General features: G+C 29.2%; 1 protein-coding gene across 5 annotated transcripts in view; it reads right to left on the reverse strand.

The window, feature by feature from the left end:
- Window positions 1-6,219, reverse strand: part of pot (papillote) — a 297,177-nt gene that overhangs the window by 63,397 nt on the left and 227,561 nt on the right. The window contains exon 1 of one of the 5 annotated variants that reach the window (XM_014418711.3): window positions 5,932-6,100. The exons of the other annotated variants lie outside the window; for them this stretch is intronic. The gene's annotated coding sequence lies outside the window, so the exon portion shown is untranslated. Of the gene's footprint in view, window positions 1-5,931; window positions 6,101-6,219 lie in introns of those variants that run through there. 5 annotated transcript variants of the gene reach the window in all.

A 6,219-nucleotide genomic window follows, 5' to 3' on the forward strand; every position in this document is an offset into this window, starting at 1 on the left:
ACGATCTCTCTAAGTATGCGTGTCACAAAATTATAAGGAAATTACAGATCACGAGTCGTTATTCCCGACGTAAATTATCTCCCTGTTCCAGTTTATAATTATATATATATTTTGGTTTAAGTCGTCCATTGAGGACTTAAGTAGCCTTAGAATAGGAAGGTCAAGTGCTTTTCTTGGTTTCTTGGCGAAATAAATATTTCGAACTAATCATTTCTGAGACCCCCGCCCCAACGTCCTTCCACATTACTTTCTCTTAATTTTATACTACAATATCATTATAAAGTCATTTTGTCAAAAGATACAATATGTTACTTTATGTATTTTTTTTGTTGTTACTGTATTTATTTAGTCCAGAATTATAAATAATGTGAACTAGAGATGTAATGTTAGAGAAAAAATAATGTCATGAAGGTAAATGTCATCAATGATAAATGTTTCTACATGTTATAGTATTGTGATAGTATTTTTTTAAAAAATAAAATATTAATTTATGTATCACTATTATTGGAAATAAACACAGGAAATATTGAGTTGGTGTGGTACAGCTGTATTTTGCCCCCTCAGCTCTTCATCTTAATACATAATTTAAATAATGTACTTTAATTTTTATACATTTTTTGGAATGTCTACATTATTACCTGGGACTTCAACAAATTAAATTACTAAGTATTTCAGTTAGGTGGTGTCTATGTTGTAAAGATATTAAAAAATAATTTTGATATAAACGATAATCTGATGTTTAGTCATTATCATCAGTACGTAATTAATACACAAGTTTATAATTTATGTTTTGTTTTTTAATTATTTAAGAAAAAAAAATATTTTGTAAAAAAAAAATATTGATTTTAAAATACTTCTAAGTGAGGGACCATTATGAGCTTACAGGTTTTGGACTAACAGGATAACCTTGACTAGACGCAACTGATTATAATATCCATACATTATGAGAAGGCTGGATAATGCTAACCGCATGTTCAAGGATCGTGTTATTTTTATTTGTTTAGTTTTTTACGTAAACCACAAATATGTTTTCATAACGACAATTAACGCTACATTTTAAGATAAAAGATAACTGTTACTGGATCGATTTCACCACGTACGAATTTACCTCAACCTTTTCAACGCTATATAACTGTTAGCTAATGAAAAAAGGTTTTTTCTCATTTGATATTTGGGCGAATTGGCCCCGAACTATAGCCAAGAGAGATAATCCCATTCCTCCACTGATGTATTAAGAAGGCCCACATCCTTCGCCTCGATTCCGTTGCCGAGTCACGATACTCGGGCAGTTCGCCCTTTTGCCGCCTTTTCAACGCTCCATTTCCCGCCCCCGCCTTGGGTGCCGTACCGTTCCCGCTTTATCTCCACATGGGCCGGGTCGAAGGCACGTTTCGGGCAAGTGTTCGGTCATGATTCTTCGCCTCAGCAATTTTCGGTTTATTAGTCCTCAAAGCACCTTGTTAACGAGCTGTTTCTTTCGTCACGGGTTTCAAAATGAAATTAACTTACTTTTATGAATTGAGACTGGCAGATTAATTGGCTGTTTGGCTGTTTTAGTTAGTGTGACAGCTATTAAATAGATTCATAACTAATGTATACCTTTATACACTATAACATATTAATTATACATTATGTATACAATTACAGTATATATTATTTATACTGTATGTATACCTTTTAACAGTGTATGTTTACCTTTCGAAAATTTGAAACAATAACAGCATAAATCTGGTATACTGAATAAAATCTCTGATAATGTATTTACTATTTTTTTCTTTGACTTCTCTAAATATGAAATTTATTGTAATATATATTGCGATCATTAAATTTTTTTAATTTGTTTTTTTAAACGGAAATATACGTTTTAAGGTCAGAGTTCAAATAATCAAGTGTGATCGGCTAAAAAAACGAAAAGATATACGAAACTCCAATTATATATTTAGGGCAGATATATAGAAATATTTGGCCCGAGGTATAAAAGCAACCTTTTCTATAATATCGACTCACTGAAAGTAATGTAAGTTCGATTTTGATCATGAAAAATCATGAGTTTATTTTAACTTTTAAAACAAATAATAATATCGCATTAAAATAAGTAGTTTTTTCTATTTAAGGTCCATAATTTTTTATGTAACATCACAATGAATCGATGAATATTATCCAGATATCCCTATTCTACATCAACTCTTTTAATATTTCAGTAAATAGTTAGAATATATATATATTTTCGTGTTATTTGCTAAAAAAAAATGATACACAAGGTGTTTCATCAGAATTTTCAGCGGATTTGTGAGTTTGCAAAACCTCATTATTTAAAATATTTTTGACAAATTAGTTTTTGGATTATTATTTTTTTTTTTAGTGTGGATAGGGTAAGGTGAAATAGGGCATTTCGAGTTCTATTTAATAAGTAAAAAAGCTCCATCCAGCTCTAAAATAAACTTCTTAAGATCAATCTATTATATATTTTAACGGAACTTAGATTTCGTCAAATCGCGGTATAGAAATTTTCCAATAAGCTTTTGGAAATTGTATTTTTGGCTTCCGGACCTGGTAATATTTTTTGTATAATATCTATGGGTTTAGTCATTTTCTTCAGAGTGGTATACAGTATAGTATATTTATACATAAAAGTATATATTTCACGATTCTTATTTTTTATAGACACAATATTGCTTCAAAACCACGAAATCGTGAAATCGAAAAAGACAAAAAAACGTGAGAGTTCCTATAGCTTTTCAGGATACGCATCTATAAAAATGTTATTTTGTATAATATATATATATCCGGTTTGTTAGCTAGAAACGATCTCTCTAAGTATGCGTGTCACAAAATTATAAGGAAATTACAGATCACGAGTCGTTATTCCCGACGTAAATTATCTCCCTGTTCCAGTTTAGCATATCGTTTCGCATGCGCCGTTTGCAAACATGCCATCGACATATAAGAGGTATAATTGCGAAGAATATAAGGGCCGTAATTGTAATGCTAGGAACAGAACATTAATAATTTCCACAATGTCCTTCGGTACACACCGGACTCTGGTCTAATGGAAATTATTTTGAATTTTTCCTCTGAAGAACAAATAATAAAAATAGATATTGTTTTTTTATTTTTTTTTATTTTTTTAAACAACGAACCAAAAACAGGATTATACACTACTAGCCTTTTTTTCTCCCTGGTCTCATCCCTGAAACCAGTTTATCCGACTTTCATGTAATCACTTGTGAGACCTATGTTAAACTCGAGTCCGCAAGGTTAAGTATTGACTCTTTGTAACAAATTTATGGATCATTCATTTTGTTAGTTGTACATAATATATAAGAATATTTTAATTATAATTTAATTATTATCTTTATTTTTTCGCATTCTTTTTATATATATATTTTTTTTTTTTGCTCACGCTTAGTATTTAATTACATTGGTTAAAAATAATATTACTATTAATTGCCAGATTACCTAGAAACCTATTTTTACAGTAGTTACTATTTATATTGTATTCATCATTACCATTAATTAATTTTTTTTCCAAATATCACACAGCGAAGGTGATGTTTGCCCAGTTATCTACTGGTGACCGACCTATTCTAACCATAGTGGGGGTCAAGTTTTTCATTTTGTGGGACCGCCACTTAATGAAAAAATTCAACGCCTTCAGACCGTATTCGAACTGTCGTCACCCGTAGATCTCAGAACGATAGACCTATAACCATCTGAGCTACGAGCGGCCCATTAAGTAATTAAAATATGATAATTTTAATTTATTTATTTTATTATCTATTTTATGGAGAATATCTGAATGGTTTATTTTAATATTTTAGGTTTGTTATTTAAATATCCATATTTTTCATAATCCGTCGACATTTAGTTAGGACTGAGCACAAGGGTCCTTACCAGTTCGTTTTATATGACTTTTAATAACTTTGATAAAATTTCCCTTAATACGTTAGACACTATAATACACTGCTAATTGTATAAAATCTCCCTTTTCCGAAAATGGATTACAAACTATTATATATAGATGATTGACTGTAAGTCTATTTGAAGGAGACGGCCAGGATTGCGGTCAACACGAACAGAACTTGTTTTCAACTATTTATAGCTAACGTTTAGTTCAACTAAAACTCATGTCTGCTTAAGAACTCAAAGAATACATCAATTAAACCAACACTTAGCAGTTTAATTCTACAGTAAGAAAAAACAATGTTTTAATGAAAAATAAAAATATTTGATATCAATTTTCTCAAAAGTTACATTTTTGGATTTGTTAGTTTTAATTTCATTCAAGGCGTGGTATCATATTTATAAACAAAAGACCATTAGCTACTTTCAGTAAATTATTAACAAATTTTTAATGAAATAAAAGAGTACTTTTTTTTTTGTTTCGTTTTGTTATAACTAATTAATTATCTAAGAGTGATTCACTTCAAATTTTTGATGCTGGTAAAGCAATGCGCACCTCAAATGCTTGGTCAAAACATATATTATTATTTGAAATATTAATGTTTCTATTAGATATTTATAAAGAAAATAGTATAGCATATGGATGCAAACACATTTTTTTCATTACTTTTCAAATTTCACTTTTCGCAGTTCATCTCGCGTGTCATCTCAATTTTCGGTGGTGCAAGCCACTTCACTAATATCCAAAATATATATGTGTGTATTTAAGAACAATGAAATAAAAATAAATAAATATTGAAGTATACTAAATAATTTAAAATTGCTTTTTAATAATTATTATTTTTGTATATAATTTAAATTAGCGAACATAATTCAATATTAAATCCATACATCCTAGAATTAAATTTTAATCGCCTATGACAACTAGCAAGGAAGCTATTGGTTAAATTATAGACTAAAAATATATCCAATAAAAAATGGAACACATCCTGTCTTATTTGCTCTACTAACCAGCTAAACACAGAGATAAACCAGGACATAATCAACCGAGTAGCCAACTACCAAATTTTTTGTAAAATCAATGAAAAAAATCATTAATTTCTTTTGAAATTTCTGGCAGAAAAATAACCTGATCCCTAACGAGCAGACTGGTTTTAAAGTAAGCTTCAGCGCAGAACATCCATTAAAAAATCACGTCTCTCCGTAAAAAAACAAGTGATAAAATTCATAAAATTTGTATCTTAATCATTAAGGAAGAAAACATAAATTTCGTCTAGGTTATTATTATTATTACATCTGACGAATTATTGTTTCAAATGTCCAATACCAACTTCTAATATGCTAGAGTTGGTTAACATAATATAAAATAGAGTTATGTATATGCTATGTGAAGTTAAAATTATTGTCTGAGTTTAAGTTCAAGACAACAAAGCCAGTATAAGGAATAATTTAAACATTAGGTTAGCCCTAATTTATTTATCTATAAATTTATGTTATGTACAATATTTTAACAGAGTCAATTTTTATTTATTTATTTATTACACTAATTTTCTTCTAACCTTCTTATACTTATAGCAACTGGAATTTTTCATGGCGATCCTTTTTAAAAAAAAATTATCATAAATTTAATTATACATGCATGTTACTGGAGTAAGGAACGTTAAAAGGGTCTAGATGATTACAAATAAAATATTTGGGAAGAGTTAAAAGAATAAAATTAAGTTAAACTAATACTAAATATTTAATTTTCACTAGGTAATAATTTAATTTTCTTTTTAAATTTAGTTATGTGTAACTACCATAAAATTATAGTATTTGTAATTGTTTATAGAATGTAATTTTTAAATATTATTATGTAGAATTAACTAAAGTCAAATTTATATAGTAAATTTTTGCCTAACTACAGGAAAAGTATTAAATATTTGATGTTTATGTAAAGTTATATTTAATTTTTTTTTTTAATTTAAATATAAATTTTCTATAAAAAAAATATATCAATGTTAATATTTTTATTACATATCAGTTTACCTTATATTCCAACAATTTGTTGCACTAATACTCGACACTGACGCCTAACCACTATACAACGAACAAGAATACACTGTAGGACACCCTGTAACACTCCCTCCAGCACTGACTCTAGAAGACCTCTCTGACTCAGCATGGACCTCGCACTCCCGCTTCGTAGAACTGACTGACTGGTCCTCGCAGTGTGCGAAGGCCGCCCAAGGGCGTGGTTGCCCTTCCTTCCCCTAGTTCACCTTAAGGTATCTTACACAATTATATATTGGCCGCTATATAAATAAATAATAATAT

Source organism: Halyomorpha halys, unplaced genomic scaffold (assembly GCF_000696795.3).
Source record: "Halyomorpha halys isolate HHAL.00 unplaced genomic scaffold, Hhal_1.1 Scaffold207.1, whole genome shotgun sequence".
Taxonomy (NCBI): Eukaryota; Metazoa; Arthropoda; class Insecta; order Hemiptera; family Pentatomidae; genus Halyomorpha; species Halyomorpha halys.